Source organism: Megachile rotundata, chromosome 3 (genome assembly GCF_050947335.1).
Source record: "Megachile rotundata isolate GNS110a chromosome 3, iyMegRotu1, whole genome shotgun sequence".
In the NCBI taxonomy this organism is placed as follows: domain Eukaryota; kingdom Metazoa; phylum Arthropoda; class Insecta; order Hymenoptera; family Megachilidae; genus Megachile; species Megachile rotundata.
In genome coordinates, this window is record NC_134985.1 from 19,029,462 (window position 1) to 19,055,045 (window position 25,584).

The following is a 25,584-nucleotide window of genomic DNA, read 5'->3' on the forward strand; positions in this document are numbered from 1 at the left end:
AATGTACAACTTCTACGTGGAGCATTAGCCGACCGAGCGTGTTCAGCTTCCGAAAGGCTTTCTGTCGGATTTAAGGAACGATGAAGTGACCGTAGAAAGCCGGATAAGTGATGATTCATGGAACTGTTTGGAGCGCGAGACGGAAAATATGCAACCTGAAGATCTTCGTAAACACTGGCCCAACTTAATAACGTTGCATAAAAATGCAGAAAAAGTTCCACCAGTTTATCCGCTGAGGAAGGATTTCGAAAACAAACAATCGGGAAAAGCGTTAGAACGTTCTAAGAAAAGCAGCTTAAAAAATTGAGAATATCCTCAGAAACGGAGGTCCCGTATGGAAAGGCAAACAGTAGCTCGGAGGAAAGTTGAACCTCGAGGACCGGAGTAAAAGCCGACGTTCTCCGTGTGCGAGTAAATTAGAGAGATAGTGCGAATGAAGGGAACACAGGTCGAACGTGTGAATGGATCGAGCACACTCGGGGATACCAATTTATAATACGCGTCTTTGCGTATCAACGTAAAGATGCGCACACAACTTCTTTCTCCGTGTAAATTGATATACAAACTGTTCGGAGAAGGAGCTTGATTTAGGACACGAGATTGGTAGAGAAGTTTCAAAAGGTTTAGAGAACATTATTTCACTGTTCGCTGCAGCGTAGGCAGTCGGATGACACGAATGTAAACTTGATAGCTCTTGATTCTCAAATTTCTAGGCATTCGTGTTTCAAATTTTGAACTTGACAAGTTTTCAAGCCCTCAAATTTATAAATCTTCAAATTTGTAGGTGCATTCAATTTTTAAATTTCCAAGTACTTAAGTTCTAGTGCTCTTCGAGCAACACGTTGATATAAAGTTAAGTACGTAGTGGATTCTAGAGAGTCTCAGAGCGTTTCTCAACGGAGGCTCATAACAATACATCGCGATCGTTTTCCTGAAATCCACGCTCCTCGAAGCTCGAACAATGGCGCGTCTGGACTAACTGCCAGTATCGTATTCGTTGATCGCGTTCGCTAGCGAAGAGTGCGAGGAGGAAGGAAAAGAAACGACGCGACTCGGCCGTGTTCACCGCGACAGACGGACGGAAAGACTTTTACTTGTCCTTTTTCTTATCGAATAAAAGTCCCTGCGTATTAAGGGTAGGCGCGGCTGCCGGTTTCATCGGGCGTAGGTTTCTCGATCGGCGCGAGAGAGCGATCGGTTAAAAGTAAGGGAAAAAGGAACGAAAGAAGCGACGGGAGAGGGTCTCGAAACGACTGTGTGGCGGCTCCTGCTGAGACAAAGGGCGAGAACCTGCACTCAAAACAAACATCACTCCGCCATTCATTCGGCCGGAGGATTCGAACATTCATCCCCCATGGTAGCCGAGAGGGATGGGGTAAAAAGGGGACGACAATGCGGCGAGATCGAGCCGCCTCCCGGCGAGCTCGCTTTCGGCCGCATTCACACGCGGCCGTGAAAAGGAAGTGGCGTGCAAAACGTCGCGCGAACAACCGGAGAAAAAGGTCGAGCGTGCGACGAGACGCCAACACCTTCTTGCTAGGCGTTAAAACGAGAACGAGTGTCCCCTTCTTCTCGCGCGACCCCTCGACCTTTGCTTTTGTGTTCTCGTGTCAGGCTTCTGCGAGATCGATCGCGGGATACACGCCCAGGGATACCTATCGTCCTACCTGTTTATGGGAATGCGGGATTCGTACGCGCCCGATCTTGCCACGCGCGTCGAACGCTCGAAAAACTATTTTTTCTCTTCCTTCTCGAGTCGTAGGCGATCGAGTTTGCGCAACGGAGATGGAAACCTTTGAAACCGCTCCGAGCCGCTAGAAGTAATCAAGATATTCAGATGGCCGAGATAAGAGAAACATTCCACGCGTTCTTATTAGACCATCGATCGGTTTAACGCACGAAATCATTCGCGTTTCTAGTACGCATACTTTTAAACGGTTTAGAAACCATGTGTCGATGGAGATAATTATACTGTCACTGCAGAGTTCTCAAATCGAATCGCACAGACAATGTCGCTCGTGTGCAACAGATCTAAAAGATCGACGCTTCGAATATAAGCAATCTAGATGAAGGATCAACCTCCGACCTACGTCCGTATGCCGCAAATTACCTAGTAGACTCCAGATGTCCGTTGTCAACGTCGGCAGGATCATCCATCTCGACGTAGAAGATCTCGGACAGTAGCGGGATGATTAATATCGTAATCGGTAAATTAGTAACACTTAACTGGCAAAGAATCCTATCGTGGGCTACGCGGTCAGCGATCGAAGCGTGGACGATAGGACAGGAAGGCTCGAACAGGAAGGGAGACGGTAGCGAGGGAGCAGGTCTTGGTCGGAGAAACGTTCGTCCGGCCTAGATATCATCAGGGTCCCCGGTGGGTCCGGGTTCGGGAATCATTAGGGACCGAAGACGACGCATTCCGCAGTGGCCATCGAGAAGGGAGCACAGTCGTCTCGGATCATTCGGTGGCCCTCGACGTGGCTTGTCCACCACGTCCCTTCCGTCGTGCATCCCGAAAGATCGGGCCCACGGCATTTATTAAGTCCCTTATCAGATTTCGATTTGGACGACGTGCAGCAACGACGGATACCGTAATTATTTTTATTAGTACCGCGCTAACCGTCGTCCTCCTTCTCTTAGCCGCGAACGAAACCACCGAACCATCCGAGCGGACGAGCATACGCTCGCGCGAGCACATGCTCACACAAAGGGCCCGATGAGTTTTCGACGTGCTTGCGCCCGCCGTCATCCTTTGGCACGCCGTCTTTCTCTGTCTCTTTCGACCGCTGTCTGCTCCTTCGATACCTTGACAAGGTATCGCTGAACGCTCCACTCGAACTGGACGAATCTCGGGAATTACTGCTTTCTCGTATTTTTCTGATGGTAAATTTCTTCTCTGAGTTCTATTTTTGAGAAAGGTAGATAAGCAGATCGAAACCCAGCAACTTGGGCAACTCGAGTAATAAATTTTCGAGGTCCCGATCGAACTAATTACACGGATGGTAAATTTGAAAAACAAGAGAGACGAATAGGGGCCTGCAGCAACGCGTCGGGTTAAGCAATTTAGACGTTGAAAATGCAAGGATGATGACTGATCGATGCTCGCTCGACGTTCGTTCGGTGCAACAAGATTGCTGACCCCCACGTAGGTTTCAGCGTAGGCGTACACTCACACAAAAGTCGAGATACAAATTGGAACGATAGAGACGAACAAATAGGAACGCAGTCGAGTTGATCAGGTGGAAAGTGCGTTTTGCCACTTTCACGGCCGGCTTCTCATCAATCATCAATCACACCGGCATCAATCTTTGTTACGGTATAATTTCATTGACCTGTTAACGTTCCCTCGTTCCCTGGCTCTCATCAATACACACAGCCGTGTTATTGACTGAGGTAATCAATCCCGTGAACTTTGCCGCGGGCATCGCTCTTCGAACGCGCGCCATGCGAGCTGATCAACGCTCAAAGACGCCTCATAATACCTCGAAGAAAGCTACGTACCGTTTACAGTTACAAAGAATCGGTTTTTGACACAATCGACATCGTACCACGGAATTTCAGTACTACACACGATTATAATCGCGTGAAAAACTTGAAGCTACATATATTCGAAATGATTTATTAAACGAATCATGATTTCAATATTTTTTATAAACGTCTACTAAAATAATAGCGAACAGATTTTTATTTTATATCCACTTCGTTCCAACGTATGTTTCCACGGTTTATCGTAAATGATTAAATACGTAATTTAGACGCATTTGTCAAAGTTTTTTGTAGCAGCATCCCGTTCGTGTGATGAAAGGGATAAAAGAAGGGTCTTGAATTAATCATATCAAATTAGACGACAATTATATATTTCGAACATAGGTTATCCTCAAAGTTTTTATCTACCACATTTTTCTGTGACTTCAGACCATGTAACCGTGTTCGCCTAATTAACGCGTCGTTGATCATGCTGACAGATGAATTCCGCTTCCGGAGCTGTCAGCGTGCCACTGTCGATCACGAATTCTTGCTGAGCATTGTATTTTAATTAGCCGCCACTCGGAATCCTCAATAATAACGAGGCTGGCGTGCATCTACGCCCGCGAGACATTAATTACACGATTGAATCGAATTCCAGGTTGCTTGGAAACGTGCAATTGCAACAGAATCGAACTCGTCCTCTTTTTTCTCATTATATATTTTTGCTTACATTCTTGAATTAACCGGGATCGTAAATTCATGGATTTCGAAGAATCTTTCCAGGAGGTTAGCAGTAAACAATGTTACAAGAATTGCAATATAACGTGTGATAATTCGATGAGTGGCAATAATAGGATTATAACGCGTGAGAATATAACGCGTGACGATACAATTGTTGAGGTACAATGCGTGTGAATACCACACATGTGAATACAACGCGTGGCGATCAAACGCGTTAGAGCGACGGCGCGTGGCAATACTACGCGTGGCGATGTAGTACGTAGGAAACACAGTACATGACTCGTGGAAATAGCAGCGCGTGACGATATAATATATCTGAATGACGTGTGATGATACAGCACATGAGAATACCATCGCGATATAAGGAGTAAAAAAATGCACACGAAAGTGGCAATATAACGAAAGTCTACTGTATACAAATTCCACTGAAGAAAATGTAGGTACCCCTGGGACCTTCAATTTAACTTTTGAACACGTCCCAACGATGTTGAGCGGAGAAATTGATTCGAGGTATCGAATCGGTCTCGGAAAGAAATAAGCAACATCGTCGCGAAGCAACTTGGCGACACCATAAAAGTACTCCGAGAAGATCGATCGCAGCCACGAGTCTCGATTTCCAAATCCACATTGTCGACACGGGATTACGATCAGCAGCCTCTCGATCTCGACTTTTCAAGGTACACGGATTTATCGTGGTCCAGTCTCGGTTCGAGGGAAGAGTGGTAGCCGTTCGAAGAGGAAAAGGGGGTCGGTCGAGGAGCACAGGAGGAGGCGAGGAGAGTGACTCGGAGAATTTACACCGTGGATTCGGTCGGTGCTCGATCCCACGGGACCGAGAGGAGGGAACGTGTATCCTCTTCATCTCGTCGAGGAAGAGAGGACGCTCCCCGACCGGTTCAAACGAGCGTTCCGACCGCGACGGACATGTTCGAGCAAATTGTACAAGACAAGCCTGCATGCTTCGGCAATGAGCCTCTCTCTTGGCGTACGTACCGTTTCACGTATATATACGCGCGCGTACGAATACGCTTGGGCCGGCCGTGTGCTGGCCACGTACGCTCGCGGGGGCAAACGGAGGAAAGGATTTGTTTGAAATTCGTGCCTTCGATTGTGACGATGCTCGCTCGTCTCTTTTCGCCGGTATCTGATTTCGTATGCAACGTACGAGAAATTGTAAAACGACCGTTTCGGGCCATCGGTGGAGTATCGATTAACTCGTTTATCATGGACTTTGCCGCGTTATTTCTTGCGATCTCAATCGACCGCTTCGTTGCGCCTTGCTACGCTCTTTATACGAGTAAAGCGTTATGATCGGTTCGCCGAACGTGTGTAATTGCCACGGGCGACGATTCCATTTTGCATACGGCGAATAAAACAGCCGAAAGATCAACGCATCGGAAGGTTTTACTTCCGTAATAAAAAGCAATTCTGTGGTCGGCTCATTTCGTCGAATCGAGAGCATCGCGTTTACAAGACTGTCCGCTCGTATCAATTTAGCTGACGATTGTTTACGAGCATTAAAATGTTGTCAGCAGGAAACGCGATCTGCCGGGCCCGGTACGTTTGAACACCGTAAAATCGTGCGCGGCAATATCATCGGATGGCGCACGTAAGGCAAGACGCCTGTGCACGCCGACCATTAACGACTCGTCGCGCATAATTTATAGGCCATTAATTAGGGGCCGGATAAAAGTGAGCACTATAAAATTATAGAACAGTCGGCGAGCATCTGTGCCGCGCGAGCCACTCTCTTCCCTCGCTCTTCGCCGCACGGCGTCGCTTGCACGCAGCATAATCCTCCTCGCTTTTAATACCTGACCGTGCTCCCGCGCGTGTTTTACATTAACGCCCGTAATCGCGCCGCTCGAACGATCGCGATAAACTCGAACAGCCCGTTGCGAGTCCTGTTTCTGATCGCCTCTGAAACGCGCGAGGGAGGTCATCGCTGGAACGTGGAAAATAGATTCATTTATCTCGTTTGCGCTTTTAATTAAACTATGCTGGGTGCCATTTACGACGACGATGGTAGTCGTTAATTTTACTTTATCCGGATCACGTACATAGCGCAGTCACTTTGAATGTAGGTTTCGCTCCATCCGAGATTTTCAAAGGACTCTGGAATTTCGAAGTAGCACCTTGAGTTAATGAGATAATTTTTAACATTAATGTAACATGAGCTAGCGTGTTAAGGATTATTCTCTCCGAGAGTCTAGACTAAACTAGACACGTAGGACAAGTTGTCAGACAAGTAGTAACGAGAGTAACTGTCTACCAGCCTTCTCTGAACGGGTATTAAACGCGGAAGAAGTTCTGAGCTAAAAAGGTGGTATCGATTTAAGGACCAAAGTATTTAATGCGCGAATGAACGTTCGGCAGCGAGTCGCTCGAAGTCTCGTCATCGAGGTTGTTCTCAACCCTTCGGGGGATCAAGAGGATCAAGCTCTTCTCGCAGAATGTCGTGGACAGCGAGGAGGGTCGGTGAGGGCTTGGTCGTCGAGTGATTTATAAACGGATCGGGAGGAAGAGGGCGGTGGGACGGATGCAAATTTCCAACCACGTGAACTCGCTGTTCCGCCCAACGAACGCCGCAAGAACACTCGTCCGTCCCCATTGTTTTACGTCTATTTATCTTCGGTTCTCGTCTGCCCTGTAGCTCGTAGGAATGCAACATTCTTGCAGCGTGCTTTTCCTTGCCGGTTAACCTCGCGAACGTGGAAGACAGGTGAGCGGCAATGGTGATCGGTCGCCCGTCGTTAATCATCGGCGTCGGACGAGATTAAGCGACCGAGGGTAGCTTCTGCCACCCTATTAAAGCCCGACACGGTAGGAGCCAACTTCGTCCGCCTTTCATAAGGTTAATCGACACGACTGCTAATTAAATAAAACCTCTCGACGTTGAGAAAATTAAATTGCTCGGCTCGCTTCTCGTCGTGATCGAACGCCGTTCTTCTAACACGATATCGAATATGCGCGACGGATCTGCGTTCATTAAACGCTTCGTTTACTGCGTTAAAAAACTAACTACCTTAACGATCTCTGCAAACGCTAGTACATAATCTACGGTACGGTACGAAGGTAAATTTTGAAATCGCGCTTAAGTTGCAATTTCGAGACATCACCATCCGAAGGTAAAATTAACGCAGACAATCGTCTCCATAATAAGATCTCGACGGTAAATTTAATTAATCCGACGCGACGTAAAATTTCGTTGAGCTAAGCGTCAAATAAACAGAGTTGTATCGTAGCCGACTAATTACGCGGCGCGATTCCGTGTGCCTCGTTAACGTTTCTTTGCATCTTATATTCGACGATGCTTATCGTGACCCGATCGCTCGTGTAATCCGGCGTGACGTAAAATTGGGACAATTAATAGATACGTCTAGCGATAAAGTTGGCTGTTCGGTTGGCGCGGGGCTGAGCGGAGGCTGCGATTTAATCGAGGACCCGATCTCTCGTATTAAATACATGATACTCTTTCACAAGCGTGTCGCTCTTATCAAAATCACCGGCTCGAATCTCACGGGGGAACGTTACCAGGACTTTCGCTCGTAATGGAGGCTCGAAGAGGAGTCGCGGTCGTGTTTTCGAAGGAATCCGTGAAACGGCTTCGCTCTCTACGTCGTGAACCACGCGGGAAGAGAAGGTGCGAGGAGGAAGGTCGATTTCGTCGTCGGCGAGAGATCGCCGATCTCGTAGATGTTGCACGGCGTCGCTGATGTCGCGTACAAAAGGAGGACCGAGAAGACGAAGGTGGAGGAGAGAGAGCAAAAGAACAGGGAGGAATGGAGGACAACGGGGAGGACGCGATCACGAAGAAAGGAGAAGGATTGTTTCCTGGTGGCTCGAACTTTCCTCTCTTTCCAACTGTGCTCTCTTCTCTTTCCCACCTTCCTCGTTTTGTTTTCACGACGGCAGAGCCGGTTTGCATACAAGGAGGACAGAGAAGACGAGTGGAAAGGGCGAGAGAGTTAGAGCCCGGATGGTTGCTCCGCTGTTGCTCAAAAAGCCTACCAGAGAAGCGAACCAACGGAACCTCCAAAAGGACGTTGGTGCACCGTTGCTTCGTATCGTTTTCGCGTATTCCGAATAAGCGAAACCCCTATGAGTCGATCTGGATCGCAGAATCATCGCTCAGCGACAGAGCGAAAAAAACCTGTCACGCAATATCCCGGCGTAATCCTAACCCAGCACATACGATACGGTTCTCCGATACGATGAGAACCGTAACCGTCTAATCCGACGGTCGATGTTCTGAAACGTTATAGGTAACCCGGTCAACCCTCTACCGAGCCGTAAAATATGCATATAGTACGTTCAGGTGCAGGTTGCCGCGTCGTTTGCAACCCATAAAGAGTTAGGTTGCTACGTTGCTATACTCGTTACCATGGAGCCCATATCGTAACCAGGATTAACTGGGTTTTTAATCAAGTTACAAACTGGTTATACTCCCTATTGTACCCTTGTTATCCTGAGCTATTACATAGGCTGCATAGTTGCGTCCGACTCCTCCTTCACGCCCTGCTCGTTCGCAGGTACGCAAGTAGGATTTCCCGGGTCACCGTGAGTCCTCGGTACCTGCGTGTGTGCATACGTGTGCACGAACGAGCACACGGTAAGATCTGTAACCCCAGATACGAATCTGTGAAGATATCTCGACGAGTAGTGCTCGAGACTTGGCAGTCACTCGGGATAACGAGTACCGTCAACTACTCTTTCCTCTAACTTTCCTCCTCTTCCTCTTCTTGTTGTTCGTCTCTGTGTTGCCTCTTGGTCGCTCGTTTCGCCGAGTACCGAGGTGTCTCGAGGGAAGAGGAACGTCTACGCGTGACACCGCTTCTTCCTGCTTTTCTTGCTCTTCGTTAAGTCGTGCTATCACACCTCCTGCCGGATCCTCTATTACCGATACGATCAGCCGGAGGACTCGTATTAACTACCGGTGTTTCCTAGTAATCCCAGCGCCCGGAGTCGGCAGCGTTTCGCGTGAAATCTTCCCTCTGCGATCGGTCGACAGTTTCTATAAATGCGAGTACTCGCCAATACGAAACGTTTAAGATAACGTTTGTATTCCACAATTTATTCTTGCATTATCGAGCTAATATTTCGTACAATGTGGTCAGGTTGCAAAGAGGGTGAATTTGATGATGCTTTTTACGTCACCACGTATTAATTGCCGAACTCTGGATATCTCGTCGATAAGCTTCTTTTGAACATAAAATTTGAATAATAATAGCGACATCGACTCCTGAATGGCACGGTTTTGAGCGTAAAAAGAGAGGCACGCACGCGATGAGAGCGAGCGTGGCCAGCCGTGGAAAGGAGGAAAGAAAAGAAGAATGGAAAGGAAGAATGTCGATGGTTCGTGGCAATAAAACACGCGTGGCTCGTGTGAGCGTGACCGTATACGCACCACACGTGTAGGAAATCGTATGAACGAATGGCGAGATGCGCGCGTGAATTCGTCGCGTTACCATCGTCCAGAAAAAAGTCGGGAAGAAAAACAAGTTACGTTACAGATCGCGGAACGGAGGAACGAAAGAAAAATAAAAGGGAACGAAGAGTTATCTGCATCAAGATAGCGCTACTCTCGAGCTACCATGCGGCAAGAAGATGCTCGAAGCGGTCGAGATCGAGACGCTTTCCAGCGGGAATCTTTGCCTTATAATTGTCTTCTTGAATCGAGAGCAGATGCTGTCTCTAACCATTCTTTTAACCATTTCTTTCAGCTAACTGCAATTAATCTTGCGATCTGCTAGCCGATAAGTTTCACCCTGGGGATTTACATTTTCATTTACTTATGTGAACATGTGTGGAATGTGGTAGACTATTTGTTGCTAAATTTTCGAGTTTAGATATTTAGAAATTGGAGATTTGTTGCAAAAAAGGATTTGTAAGGATGTGTTATAATACTTGAAATAATGTTCGTTTGTTCCGAGCGATTTGGCCTAACTTTGCGAAGATGGGATTGCAATGGGAGGGAATTAAAAGTGGTAATTTTTGCCTTGGTTTTCGCAAAGATAAACGACGATAGATAATTCGTCGAGAGAAATTTACGCGTACGCGGTGGGGAAAAAGCTGGGTAGGAGATTTATGCGCGTACTTAGGCGCGACAAAACTGCGTAGAAAGCGTTCTTGTAGCTCTGCGTGTCTCCATAAATTTTCGGCGCTGGAATTCCATTCTTCGGACGAAATTAAGTCCGTGGAACTACGAAGCACACCGATGGAACGTAGATATCGAATGGATCGTTCGATCGCCGCCGCTTTTTCCTCTTCGATCTTATCGTTCGCCTATTTGCATAATTATTTGTCCATCCTCAGTCAAGCGTACCATTTTTGGAGTACGCGTCGTCTTCGAGTTGACTCGATTAGGATCTCGCTGCCTCTGATTTTTTACGTGGAATTTCACAAGTTTGATGGGCGAAACGATAAAACGAGACGATTCATGGTTCCCGTCAACAACTCGTTAATCGTACCAGCATGTACTGCCTAATGGAGGCACCGGAGTTAATTAACTTGGCTAGTCATTTAACGCTTTCGTTTGTCCGCGCGTTGTACTGGCAAGATCGTAACGATTACGTTAAATTGCTTATTTTGTACCTATTCAGAGAGATTAAATGTTTATACGAATAAATGAATAAATAGAGAAACACGGGTAATATATCTTTTTGCAAGCAGTTAATATTAAATCTTCGGAACGCGCAAAACCGTATCTAATGAAATCATCTAGCATGATTTATTCGCGGAGCAAGTTGTACACGGTTGAAACGAATTAATCTTCTTAATTAAAGAAAAATACCTCGAAGTTGATCCGTAAAGAAACGAAATTGCCAAGAATTCCACAGGTTCAGTAGCAGAACGAACTACAGCCAGGGACAAACCGTCTTAAATGCTCGAGATCGAATTTCTGGCTGGAACGACTTGCGAAATCCCCGAAAGCGGTCGGAAACGATTCGACGACGAAAGCGATAAAAAAGGAAAAAGTGCACCGTCACAGGTACCGCGAAACGAAACGATGGGAACGAGGAGAAGAGTCGTCGAGTCAGCGTGTAGTTCGATTTTCGTCCGCGACGGAAGCGCAAAAAGAAAGATTGACATCGGTAACAGACATTCGATCGCGATTCGATCCGTGGCGGAAGAAGCGAGCCGAGCATCCGGGCGAGAGAAATCGAGTACCGACGACACGGTGAAACGCGAAGTCGCGCGACGACAAGAACTACGACGCCGAGAAGAGGAGCGGAGAGAAGCCGATACAGGATTCCTCGCAATCAACATTACTGGCTACGGTAGCCGCGACGTACCTAGAGGAATCCTCTCCTGTTTCTCAACCTGCCGTCGATCCCACTTAACTCTTGAATGACGGTTACCTGGGTCAACTATAACCCGCTAACGGGTGTTGGCTAAAATGAAACACTTGTTTCAAGGAAATTGCAAAGTGGATCAAGAGAGTCATTCACAATTTCTAGAGTTAATCTAGATTGGTGATTACATCACATACATGTAAGCATTTAGGCAATGTCACAAGAAACAAGTGTTCTATCATACACACCACAGAATTTAAGTTTCTTTATTAAAACAATTGTGCACAACGAAGAACAATGACACCATACATGATACTTGGGTGTTCCAAGCACTCAAAATATTCCCGACTCTGTAATTCTAATACCTAGGAGTGGTATTCGTGTCAGGATAGCGAGAGAACAATGAACGATATTTAGTCGATAATGGATTCGATAGTGGCAAGACATGCAATGGAAGAAACGACGATACCTTTTTAGGCCCGCTGTTGTATGAGCAGAAAGGGTTCTACTGTTTGCAGGAATATAAAGTGAACATAAAATTGAATGTTGTTCAACTGGCTACTTTCTGTATTCGCAACAATACTCTTCCTGTTTCTCGGTTCTCAGCAATAACTCGTTGCACCGGATTTCCACCGGTTGATTCGCAATAAGCGCTGAAATCACACCGTGTTGCCGTACAATGATACTTCAAAGGTTCGATTAGTGTGTCCGCCGGTGTGTGTCTTTTCAATCCTATTCAGAGTTGCTGATCGAAATTGTCATTTGCTTCGTTGGAGGATGTTTTACATTTATTCATTTGCTTTGATTCTAGCGACATGTGTTAAGATTCGTATGCTTAGAATTTAAATTCGATTTAGATCCATGAGATCTCAGGAGAGGTATCAGAATATGTCTGCTACGGATCAAACATCATCTTTGAGATTTCGTAGCTCGTCTCACGGTTGAAATTGAATCGCGTTAATGCACGTAAAAAGGACATCGACGTCCCGGCGCGGAAACAATGGCCGGTGTGGCAACTTTTCTGCTCCCATTGTCTACGATCGCGGTCCGTGCAGCAGCAGTCGCTTCTCCAGCTTCGTGGATGGTGGATAAGTCACGAGAACGGGGTCCAGCCGGTCCCGAGCGGAATCGGTTTCACCGGTTTACGGGCAAATTTACGAGCCGCGCTCGTCACTTTCGCTATCGTCTGGAAATTAGTGGCACAGATGGTATCGCACGACGAGAACACGCGACGTCGCGAACCACCTGCGACGGGGTTTTCGATATATCACGAAAAATGCAGTGTCGATCTCTCGACACGTCCGCGCGCGAAAACGTGTTCATCCCCGATGCTCTAACCGGATGACGAGTCACAAGTGGCCGAGAGGAGAGATCTGTATATGCAAACAGACAGCTTGTAACGGAGCATCGTCTCTAGTGGCTACAAACCTGCCACGGTCCATTCAGCGCGAGAGACCCTCGTGAATATCGAATGATTCGAACCGTAGGTGATCAGCCGGATGTATCGATGTGTGTCATTCGTCCCACGCTTCTAATCGCAACGCATTGTGCGACACAAAGTTGCTTCCCGCGACTCGCCCACGTTTTATCCTCGATTTCTTAAGCTCGATTCGATGCATTGTGCATGGAACGTTAATGGAAGATGAGTACACAATCTGGCGAATCTATGCCATTATTTGCTGTAATTTGACGGATAATTGGGGTCCTCGATTGCGACGCGTTTTCAGCTATTACTCATGCTTAACCGATAACAATCTGCACAGAGGTGGTCCTTAGATTAATGTCCTAATTCTGTAGCGTAATCTTTCTCATCGCAAAAATTGCAAAATTTATTCTGATCGATCGAGTATTAAGCGAAAGCAAACTCCCAGTTTTGTAAAAAAGAGAGTTTCACCGAGTTCATAAACCTGCACTTCATCCAGGTGTTCAGGAAGCCATTAACCTCGCCGACGACGCAAATGATCGAAATCGACGTGTAAATTACACGTAGAACAGCAACGAAACCTTTCGTTCATTCATTCGGAAAGCAGCTAAAGCTATTCGCGACTCGCAGCATTTCTCGCCCGATAGCATCGAACAGGACTCGAGTTTCTCGGCTGTCGTCCAGGCGTGACAACGCGCGCGTTGTCATAAATTAACACGTTCCGCGAACGAGCGCGCAAGAAAGAGGCGAGCGTAATTAAGCAGCTGGCGGATTTCATTCCCGTCTCACAGTCTCGCGAGGGCAAAAAGTACGAGCGAGAACAGAAGCGAGACGAACGTGTCCCGTGTCGTTTTCCGTTGGGCTTCTGCCCGGAGAACAACGACGACCGGTAGCGTCGAAACGCTCAATCGTTTTCACCGCGTCATTGTCTTCCTTCTTCTACGAGCGTGACAGTCTCCACGCCTTTCGTGCCGCGGCGAATCGACCGCGATCAGACTGAATATCATCCTCTACTTAAACGACGATGACTCGGAAACACTGTTGACTCGTGATCGAATTAACTGCTGATCGATTAAAACTTCCATTCACTTTCCATCGTTCACGGCAGCAGACTTGTATCTTCTTCGTGCTGTTATTAGAGACGTGTTGGACACGTGTCCTGAGATGGAAGATGGTGGAGCTTATTCGTCCAACGCTGATCAAATACCCGTCGTCCATTTTCATCACAGCCGTATTCTTCATAAACGACACCTTGTTCTCGAGCGAATGTATCCTGGACAATAAGTTATACGAATCGAACGATTTCGATCGTCGAGAATGGACACCGAGATGAAAGCGAAGATGGAGCAATCGGAGAAGGATGAAACGGAAACAGGAGCAGAAGGAGACCTCTCGGGCTTATTATGCGCGGCAGGTAACACGTGTATCGGAGTACAAGGTGATGGCGAGTCTTTGGATCGCGGTTAAAGACGCGAGGAGACTCGCCGACGAGGCGAGCTGCGGGCAAGTCTGTAATCAGTAGCTCCCCGCCGACACCGTGGCGGAGGTTGGAACGCTCGCAGTGTAACGAGAGAGGACTGGTTCGAGATTCGAGAGCCGAATCGAGTGGCCGACGGTCGTAGCAGCAGTCGGAATCGAAGCGGAGGGCCAATTACTCGAACGTCTTCACTCCTGGGGCGCCTGGCGTCCCACTGGGGACTCGGCATCTGCCACCGATCTTCCTCTCCGCGACCTCCCTCTTCCTTTTCCATGTTTCGACGCAAGGATATCATCACCGGACCGCGACCACTCGAATAAATATTCTTTCATGACATTCGAACGTCTTTGTCCGCAGCCTAATGAATTTCTTGATACGCGAGACGGTGCTCGAGAAAATTGCTCGGCTGGAAGATTACAGGGTCTACCTTTCTTTGTCGCCGGATTACTACCGCGACTCGGACCGATTGTCGAACTCGCTTTTCGAGAGCCGACCAGATGACTCGAAGGTGTTTGATCTCTTAGTCTCGCCACTTTTTATGTCCACGAGTCCCTAATTAGGTCAGCAGATTGATCCGGGGAGGGAGACGGCTAACGAGTCTGATTTACGACTTTTTGGAAGCAACATTCTGCTCTCGGGGAACGATCGTCGTGGATATAAACGGTGTTTCAAAAGATTCCTACACGGTTCTCTTAAATTCGCGAGAACGCGGTTCTAGCACACATGGTGCCAACCGGACGGCCATATCCGTGAATCGACGGGAAAAACCGTGACGGTCTCGCGGCATGCGGTCCGCGCGTACTTTGCGCGCGACGCAGTCGCGACAGTTGGGACCGTTCCGTGTGGCAAAAAGTTCGATTTAATAAAATCAATATTAATTGCCGCGACTCGGCTCGGCTCGACGCCGCGTATTCGTTGAATATTCAAGCGGGCCGTCGATCGCCTAAAAAGCTGTTTATGGGTCCGGTGTTGCGTAGCGCCCGGTTTTTGCCCGGTGAATCGGCCGAACTGGAGGACCAGTCTTCGTTCTTGAGATGATCGGTGGTCTCGAACGGCCACCGCGTTTAATCGCGAAGATATTGGGCCCCGGTATTTCGTGTCGTCCGATCGTGGACCGGGCGGCAGATCAACGATCACGACTCTCGATTAATTAATAACATCGATACGATTTTCATTGGCCCGTGTAGCCGACCGGTAGCTCGAGGAGGAAGCACACGAGACCTCTGCAGAACGCAAGATCGACTCGCGCGCCGTTTCCTCTCGTCGTATGTGGTTTTTTGCCTGGCCGGCAAGGCTGCCGGGATTAATTAACGAGCCTGGATGTCGCGCACTGGTAATACCCATAAGGGAAGAAAGTTTCGACCGCGTACCGCCGGAGAATAGGCTATTGTTGCCGCTCTTGGAAGGCTAGGGCCGCCGTCGCGCGTCCTATTATGGAAGATCGATACTTTAAATTCGATCTGTCCTTCGATGTTAATAAACGCTGGACAACCTCGCCGCGTCGACGAGCTCTTTCACGGTGGCCGTAAACAATTGCCAGCGCGAATAACTGTGCCCGGAGAGATCGAAGCAGAATCGGATTACCGAGAAGATGAAGCGCGCAAACGCGTCGAAAAAATTAATTTCCAGGAAACGAGAAAGTAACGCTGTGTCCGGTTCTTCGCAATGCGTAGCGAATCGTAATTGTTTTTCAGCTACCAATTTCATTCATAAAAGGGAAATTAGCCAGTGCAAAATGCGAAGCGCTGTGTTGCGATATTTACTACGAGATAATAAAAAGTCGGTGAGTAAGCGTTTTCTACGAGAGCAAGATGTCCTTGGTTCATTCACGTCTTATCCCCGTGATTCAGCAGCTACTCCGGAATCGGGCTTCTTACGAACTCCGCGACTCTATCGCCCATCCTGTTGTCTCGCTTGGTTCCCCTTTCTTTACCTCGTTCTTTTTACGAAACGGCCGCATTACACGGCTCCGTATTATCCGTTGTTCGTATTCTCCGTTCCGTTCCACGCGACTGGATTCTCGCTATTGAATTCACCAGAGATTCGGTCGCTTTGGCAAGCTGCTATTACGCTCGCGAACGCCGCGGGGAACAACGACTACCGTGGAAACTTTCACCTGCACGACGACGATTTTCGCGAGCCGATCGAGTGAAACGTTTTCGATCCGTTCGACGCGATCTTATCGCTTGTTTTAGTTATGACTCACTGTACGCGAGGAAAACAACGCTCGCTAACAGATCTTTTGATCCGAGGGGTTGTTCGAATGCAGACTTTCGAACAGTTGCTTCTGCGAGAAACGTTTAACGCTAAATGTTAATTGACAGCTTGTGCAACGACGATAGGATCTTTTATTACCACCAGCTTGTTTTGCATAGTAATGATTATCTGGAGTCGAAATAAACCACCTGGTACATAAGCGATGTCTGACGATGGTCGTTTATTAAGTACCGTGTATTACCACGACTTTGCTAAGTTGATCGAGAATTTACAAATTCGCTTCCGTTTACACGCTGGACAACGTTCGATACGGAGAAATCTGATTGCTGGGTCGGCTGACTGGAAACCACAATTAGAAAGCGTTCAAAATTACGTCACTTAAATCGGAGCAGTAAATTCGATGGAAATTTATGCTTCGGAAATTAGGAGAGTACTCGTAGATATTTTTTTACGAAGTTATCTGATCACTCACTTAAGAGGCGATAAATAACATTAAATTTAAGATGAAGTCTTCCGCCCAGAGGTGTACGCCTTGACGCAAAGTCTGTGTCAAGCGCATGAATAAAGGAATAACAAAGTATTAAAAATTCATTTAAACAACGTTCTTGATTATCAGAAATCTTCGAAGCGAGGTTCATAAATTCTCCACGGACGGGGGATTGCGTGTGCGTGTTCATTCAAAGCCCGTAGCCGTTTAAACGTCGCGCGAGGCGGAATAAAAAAGCAAAAGATGCGAAAAAAAGAGGGCAAGTTTTTGATCGGTCTCGTTATCGTTGGTGATTTCGGTACGCGTCCCTAAGGAACGGGTCCTCCGTGCGAGTCCCGCAAGAGAGGCGGACGTAACTCACAATTACCATCGTCGTCATCCCCCCGCGTGGCTCGAGAACGCCCCATTATTTATGGCGGGGTGTTGCAGTCGCCTTGAAAGGGGTGCAACGACAGGGCCGACGGACCGAATGCGGACGCCCCGCAGCGTCTCCTCCGCGCGCTGATTAAACACGCTCTTCCACGGTGACGTGTTAATCGCGAGGATTCATCACGTCCTCCTCTGCGCCTCCGCCCCCTCGTCCTTTTCTTCCTCGGAATCGTGGATCTTTGCTCGCGGCGTACTGCAACGCTCTCTTACAAACCCCTCGCGAATCCTGGATAGTTATGCTCGCGTTTTCTTAGAAACTAGACAATCCAAGACAAATCCTCTTCAACTCTAACTGAATTTCGTTACATCAAGCTCAATCACGATGTTCCAACACAGTTTGCAATAAATATGAAAGGAAAAGGAAAATCGTTTGAAAATAATTAGAATTAAGTACTTGATCGTCAAGATCAAAGATTAATTTTATTTTTACTAGAACTCGAATCAAGTCCATGAAAAAATATTAGAATTAGGTATTGGATTTTTGAGATTAATCGAGCTCGGTTGTTCGGTAACAGCAAGGAAGGAAAATTAAGTAACACAAGCACGGTATAGATCGCTATCGGTACACGTTGTTCCAACAGGCATAAATCAGACTAATTAAGAACAGGCAAGGAGGGATCTAGGGGGTAGCGAGATAAAACAATCTTCCCAAGAATCAAAACGAACATCGTTGCATCATACGAAAGCGGCCGGTGAAATCAGTTACCGATGGGGGTAGCGAAAACGTCCGAACGTTCTCTGGCAATAATTAACCTCGCACGAACATGAAACGTATACGCTGCAACAACGTCGTAAACGAGCATTTCCGCGAAGTCGTCGGACAGTAGCTCTAGGGTGCTCCTCGAATCGTAAAAGAGAGATTGTATACCGCGTAGGTGGTTTAATTTCGCGTGACGAGCAACCTCTCGACTGACAAACGTCCGGAATTATTTATCGGCCTATGAACGTGGCACTATTTCACTTGATTCGTGCCTGTAGAGTTAATCCATGCGCCGGGAGTATGACACATCGATGCGTGCACGAACTATAAACGTCGCACGCGAAAAATACGATAATCGTCAATCTGCATATCCGTCCCACCCTGTGTTTTGACGACATCGAGCTCTGCATTTACATGCAGATGCGCCATAAACTGCCTCACGTCTTAGGAACCTGACCGTTACGGTGAACGAGTTGCGTTTCAATCGTTCATGAAAAAACTGACCCTTTTACTGCGGTATCGTAATTAAAACAGAAACTAATATATTATAGGAATTAGTTTCGAAAAACGATAATGGAGAAATCTGATACGATCAGGTCATAAGGAACTGTGGGTATAATTCATCGTAAATTTTGATAGATTTATATTTCTTCGATCTTCAAGTTTATGTTGATTTTTTATACTTCGTTCTCTAAAAGGTATAATTATAGTCCGAGTTACAGCTTCCTACCTGTCCATCAATGACATAATCCAGTTAGTAAGACATATAATTAGAGCATTCTTTAATAGTGGTTCACATTACGACTGCACTTGATTTTGAGATAATATTATATATTAAAGCTATTTAGCGCGTTGTGAAAGTAGCATGTGCTAATCATATAGGTTGAGTCGGTTTAATTAGCGAAATTATTTACCACCCGCGATGTTTCATTGCGTTTGTCCGAAAGGAGAGTTGTTTGGAGCGAAAGAAGGTTACTTTAGCTTTGGTAGGCAGTGAGGCACAATCCGAAAGAAGCAACTGGTTCCTCGAGAGCCGCTTATGGGGAGCGGACTACCCCGAGCCTATAAATCAATGCGAACGACGGGAAAAGGTGCATGCAAAGAACTCGAACACGCGAGGAATGTGATTTAGCTGCGTCGCTGTCATAAGTAACCTAATCTAATTTCGTTGAGCCACGGGTAGTGGAACACGGCCGGTCGCAAAAAGCCTACGTGTCCGATACTCCAGCCGCCGTTTCTCCTTCTTATTTCTCCAAAGGCACAATACTCCCGATCAGCCCGTTGAAATACGAAACTGCACCCTACCGTACAACCAGAAGAATAACACCTTCAGGCCGGGCTATTCGAAACCGTCCGAAACCCTTATCAACCGATATCTACCGACCGAATCTCCCTCCCCGTCCTTCGTCCGAGAAGTGGACTGGTTCGTTTCGTTAAATCGAACGAATGTCAGGCCGTGTCTAATTTCGAGGCTATCGAACGCGCCGTTACGCGGTCGACCGTGAAAAGAAAAAGGGTTACAGAATCACCGGGAGCAGGCTTGCGGAGGACGGGATCAGGAAACGAGGAGGGCAGAGCAGATGTCCGGTAGGAAGTGACTCTGCGTTGGCCATGGTGGGGTCTGGTCGGTATCAGGGGGCCCTCTTCCGGGGCTCACGCGAAAGGGGAACCCTCGTTCGTCCTAATAATAACAACGAGCCACGTAGCGTATAGAGGAAAAAGAAAAAACGACGGGGAAAAGAGAGAGGGTAGATATATGTACGCACCACGGTCGGGAGGTTGCGTGCAAAAAAGGCGTGGGTCCCAGCGGGCGTTCTCGACATAGCAGTTCGGATCCCGATCTTATCGGTCCCCGTGTTGGCTGCATTGTGTTGTTGCCGGTTTGCCGTTGCCATTGCCGCACCACCGTCGCACATACCACGCTGTCCGGTAGTGTGCGATCGCGCGCGCTTGTGTGCGAGTTACACGATGTACGTAGGTGCGTGTTGCCCGAGAGAACGTAGGGATCGAGGGAGAAGGGTGGAAGTACGGTACGGTAGGGCCCACGAATAGGGTCGGTCGGTTGGTCGATCTATCAGCCGGTCCTGATGCGTGTACACGGCCTCGAGTATAGATCATCTTCAATGTCTCGGAGCCTCCCACCTAAGTATTCCCATTAAGATCGTATCGGGGCCCCAAAACTAATAACCAATCACCCGTGCGCGGAGGGTATACGTGCTCGCGGCTTTATCATTATCCAATATATTCGATATTATAGTCAGCGCGCGGTACATCGCGCCCCGATCGACCGTTCGACTAGTATCTGCACGGCAATTCGCCCCCGAGGGCGTGCCTTCTTCTCTTTCGATTCGATGCCAATCGCGATTTTCGCTGCGCGAAAACGATGGCGCTACGCCGTACTACGATTCGATCGCGTGCCGCTGATTCCTGAACCGACTGGACGCTCGAAAGCGACGCTGCCACAACGCCGATCGAACCGTGCACGCCGACCACGATAACCATCGGGGTTTCTGTAATTGAAAAGTCGTGCTTCCGTCGCCACGAAAGAAATTAGGTAAGCCGTACCCTGTTGGGACTCGAGAATTCTCGCCGCGTGTAGCGTTTAGTCTTACATCGCTGGTGGGTACACCGAGTGTCATACTCGTGATAAATGCGAGGTACGAGCCGCAACCGGATTGTCTCCGGCGAAACCGAGTTGGCAAGGACTTTCGTAACGCGTTCCCCGTTTTATCGAGACCGATATCAACCCTTACTATACGCTACCGCCAGTATACTTGGACCTCCGGTACTTCAATTCGAAAGTTGCCAATAAGAAGAATAACAAGAACCAGTAAGACTCGGGTTGTATCTTTACAGTCCGATAGAGCGATATCCGAATTCGTTAACGCATCCGGTTATAATTTCCTCTGGTTTATTGTCTTTCGCACGAAACAGTTTCCGGCGTGTCGATTCCATGGTGCCGGGTGTAAATTTTCTACGAAGATAGTCATTTCCGCCAGACTTAATTAATTGATAATTAGTTATTAAGTCGAGAATGAGTCGACCGTTTCTCACACGGATAGAGTTCGGTTTCTACGGCAGTTTGGACCAGCTCGAGAGAGAGAAGGACTCTTCGTTGGCCAACTCTCCTCTTCTCTCCTTTTCTCTATGGGGGGCTCGCTGAAGCAAGGTACCTACCTGCCACACCATCGTTCACCATACATGGCCTCTCTGTCTCCTCGTGGCTGGCGCGCACGGGGGCTCCATTGTACTACATCGCAGAGTTATTTTCATCGTGAATTGTTCGTTATGGATACGGCCGACACCTCTGCACGGTTTACGCTCGAAAATCGGCCAGAACGCTCGGCTGCGCCCAAGGAAACGGACGGGGGTCGTTATCCGGCTGACCGACGAACGAGATGGAACACCACGGGCTCTCCTACTGGCATTGTTCGAATTAATCTGAAATTCGTTCGAAAACACAATATGCCGTGAGAAGTACCCAGTTATTAGGCAGCGAGGGAGATCCACGAGATTATCCGCGTCTGGAGGATGCATCGAACTTTATCCTTCTCGGAACGCGTACGAACGAGTCAATTTCAACAAATGATCCTTCCAATAAGTTGTCTCGAGGTCGCCGCGCCGGGTCGATTGCCCGCTGAGAATTTTACTTCGACGAGCTGAGCGTTCATGTCATGACATACCATGATATCCAACCGCGACACATGCAAGATTCTTTGAGACACTTTACCGTCGCATTGTTCCCTCTCGTTGCGCTCTGTTATTCTGTTTCTCCATGCATCGACGTAAATGATGCCTAATTGACATCCGGGATGAAACCACTTTCGAGTAATTTGTTTCCTTGAAAATCCACGCTTTTCGGATTCGCCGAGGACGAATTGTGTGTGGTATCGAACGCGATGAAAAAATAGACGTTAACACAGGTTTCGATGCAGCAAGGTAGTTGTGTGTGAATCTTATTTTGAATAATCCAAAAGTTAATATAACGTTATCTCGTCACGTTCCGAGATTAATTCAGCATCGTCTCGAGGAAGACGCTTGGCGGACGGACGCACCGCGACGCCTGGTAATGGCGGTGTAAGTACGAGCATTTAATTCGTATTACACACCCACGAGGAGCGGTACAATGGATCGCGAGGCTCGCATGTACGCGCCACAGGAAACGAAATAGACGCGGATAGTTGATTGCCAACAAGCGAGCAAGGAATACTCGCGGCGCGAAAGACGCGCGTTGCCGCGGCGTGTAGCGATCGCTCATCGAGAGGCCGGACCACCGCGAATCTACTCGCGTAATCCGCGAAAGACTTTTCTTCGAGGGCCGCGACACTTCCCCGTGAACAAATTGCATCCACCCTTCGTTCTCTCGGAACCGCTGCACCTTGCTAATCCAATTTGTACGCGATGCGGTCGCGCAGCGGGTAATCCATTGACGCGAGGCTTAAAGCTTCGCGGACCAGGAATTTGTTGCCAACAAGTTCGCCGCATTGACCGGCCCGTGTTCGAGAATCAATCACGCCGATAGCAGATGCGCGATTACTTAGGCGGCTGATAGCGCGAGCACAATGCTTGGACATTTGTAACGGAACAATTGCCGGCGGACGTGAATGGCCCGTCGTTTTTTGTGCCGTCGCGATGGGATGTTTTGTGTTCGACTTCGTTCCGGGAGGATGCATCGAAAATTTACCACCTTTTGGTAATGGTGCTTTGTAGCTCGTTATTACCAGGTAATTTAACTCAGCATCTTGTGCGGTTTCCTACAATTATGGAAAGTCACTTAATAATTTCGTTTCTAATAAATATAGTAAATAATCTTTATGTTTAGTCCTGTTTCTTGGTTAAGCTTTTATTAACTTGGGAGGAATGAATACATGATGGGAAACGGCGTTTCAAGTATTTGCGTAATCCGTATGAATTGTACGAGTACTTTGTGATTCACGGTTGGATAATGAAGCAGTATTACAAGAAATCATGTGGTAATAAGTTCGTGGTTAACGACTTCCTCTGGCTCATCCGGCCGGTTAAGCTCGGGCTAACGGTTCATAGGTGTACCTCGTAAAATCTAATGCGAATATACAGGTGGTACCACATCGCGTGGACATAATTTCAGTGGTAGCTTCGCGATACCCTGCTTCCGACTTGCAACAGCTTCTACCAATATATCAGACCTTCATCTCCTTTCACACAAATTTGCTCGAAGGCTTCCGGACATTGCTTAAAGGTTCAATGCTAGTCATGATTGACTCAAAGATGTCTTTGGACCAATAACAGGGTGCACCGACATGCAAACGTCATATACTCTGATGTTCACTAACATTTTTAAGCTCCTAGCTTTTGAAACGCCCAAATTATCAAGCTTCAAACATAAGTCTTCCCTTTTCGTGTTCCTATCAATTCTATCATCGCAACCACGAGGTTAATCCCGTAGCAAACTGTGGCACCGCTCCTCCAGGATATCTCGTGCTCTATACATCTTATCGTTAACGTTCCCACCCGATTAAAATTGCCACGGCGTTCGATTTCGAAGTAATTTACGTCTACATATTATGATACATCCTGTACACGCGTACATAGTGTACAAAGTACTAGTTGTAATTTCGAGACGTCGTTCCGCGTGAGTCGTTAATAGACGGGCAACGATTATCTGTCGGGAATAATTGCTCGCATGTTCGCGGAAACTCGAGGCTAGAACTTCGTTTCGAAGCATACAGGATGAACGATCGCGTTACCGCGAATTAAACGAACCCGCTGTGCGAGTTGTACGCCGCTCAGCTTCGAGCGAAATTTCCTAGCCGGTGCGTACATCGCGATTCACGGTGGTCCAACGTCGAGTGTAGGTCCGCGTGGCGGGAACACGAGCACGCGCGATCGACCGTGCTGGCTGATCGATAATCCTTATACTTTCACTGTTCTACCTTTTGTTGTGAAACAAGATGAAGAAAATTGTCGGGAAATTATATGAAGTCGGGACAAGAACGTCATATCTTTTTCAAATCAGACTTTTTCCTTATAATGTTAACTGCTCTTCTGAAGTCGCACGGAATAATTGCAGAAGTGTGAAGTCATGTAAAATAATTGTTCATTCGCATACTTGTTTAGTCATTTATAACTCCCCGTTTGAACGACTATACAAAGTATGAGACAGCTGGAATTGCAGGAAGTTGTAAATCTTGAAAGGCCTTTTATCTATCCGGAATGTGTAACTCTCAAACGATAGAGTTATTTAAAAATTGATACACGTATGATTTCCCTAAGATCACTCAAAGATACGAAATTGCAACCACCAAACTTCAGTTGCCGAAAGGATACAAAGTTGTGGTTACCTATCAGATAGTCCCATGGCCAAAACTGGCAATTACCTCGCGAAGATAGTACACGTTCAGAGTACGTAGGCAAGCAACGAAGCCATTTTAAAATTAGCGCACATATAATTTTCACCCTAAGATCGTTCAGAACGATACGATTAAGATATAGCGTGCACCGAACCTCGGACAACATATGATAGTCTTCGAAGAAGCAATTCAAAGTTGCAGTAGCGTATCGGATAGTCCGACGATCGAAACTCGTAATTACCTCGTAAAGATACTACATCATCGCAGAGGGAATCTTCATCATCTTTCTCGGGTTTCTCAATAATGTATGTATCTGATTCGAGGATGAAACTGGTTGGCGACGGTAGGAAAAATTGGCGCGGGTCGTTAACGAGGCCCTCCTTCTCTAAGGGAGGACTCCTCGGAGCGAGATCGGCTTCCGTCGACGAGGAGGTCGCGTTCGGATCGCGTCGATGCGTGGACGCGCCGCGAGTCACGTTATACGCCGTAATCATACACCGAAGAGGCACGCATCGTGAAAATACGCGAGGGTTTCGGTAGCCGGCGACTACGAGGCTTCCGTATCCCGTAAACTCGCCGAGCCGCGGGAGTTTTGTAATGTAACACCTTCTTCGCAGTCCTTAGGGCCCGTCGTGCTTCATCGTGCTGGATGCGCGCGGCCAGACATGCGTTACCCGCTTCGGAAGCGATCGTCCGCGCCGCGAGTAACCGAATCCACGCGAGATACAGCGATGAATGCGAAACGTGCTGGGTCGCGCGAGATCCGCCGCGGTGTCCTTTTCACGGACCCACCCGTCTCTCCGTGTACGTCCGCGCGATTTACATCGACGGTGGGCTGCTTTTATCAGCTTCTTTCCATTTTGGCGATCTTGCGCGGGAACTTTCAAACGGTCGAGGTTGCGGTGTTTGCGCGTGGGACGCGCTGTTCTATGATTCATCGATTAGCGATCGAACGGGTTGATCGGGGAGAAGAATTCTTCGGTGTCAACGGGTTTTCTCGACGTTTCAGACGTTT

The 25,584-nt window shown here is 47.7% G+C and overlaps 1 protein-coding gene across 1 annotated transcript in view; it reads left to right on the top strand.

Moving 5' to 3' along the window:
• Positions 1-25,584, top strand: part of LOC100877481 (L-lactate dehydrogenase) — a 114,714-nt gene that overhangs the window by 61,429 nt on the left and 27,701 nt on the right. The gene's annotated exons all lie outside the window — the stretch shown is intronic.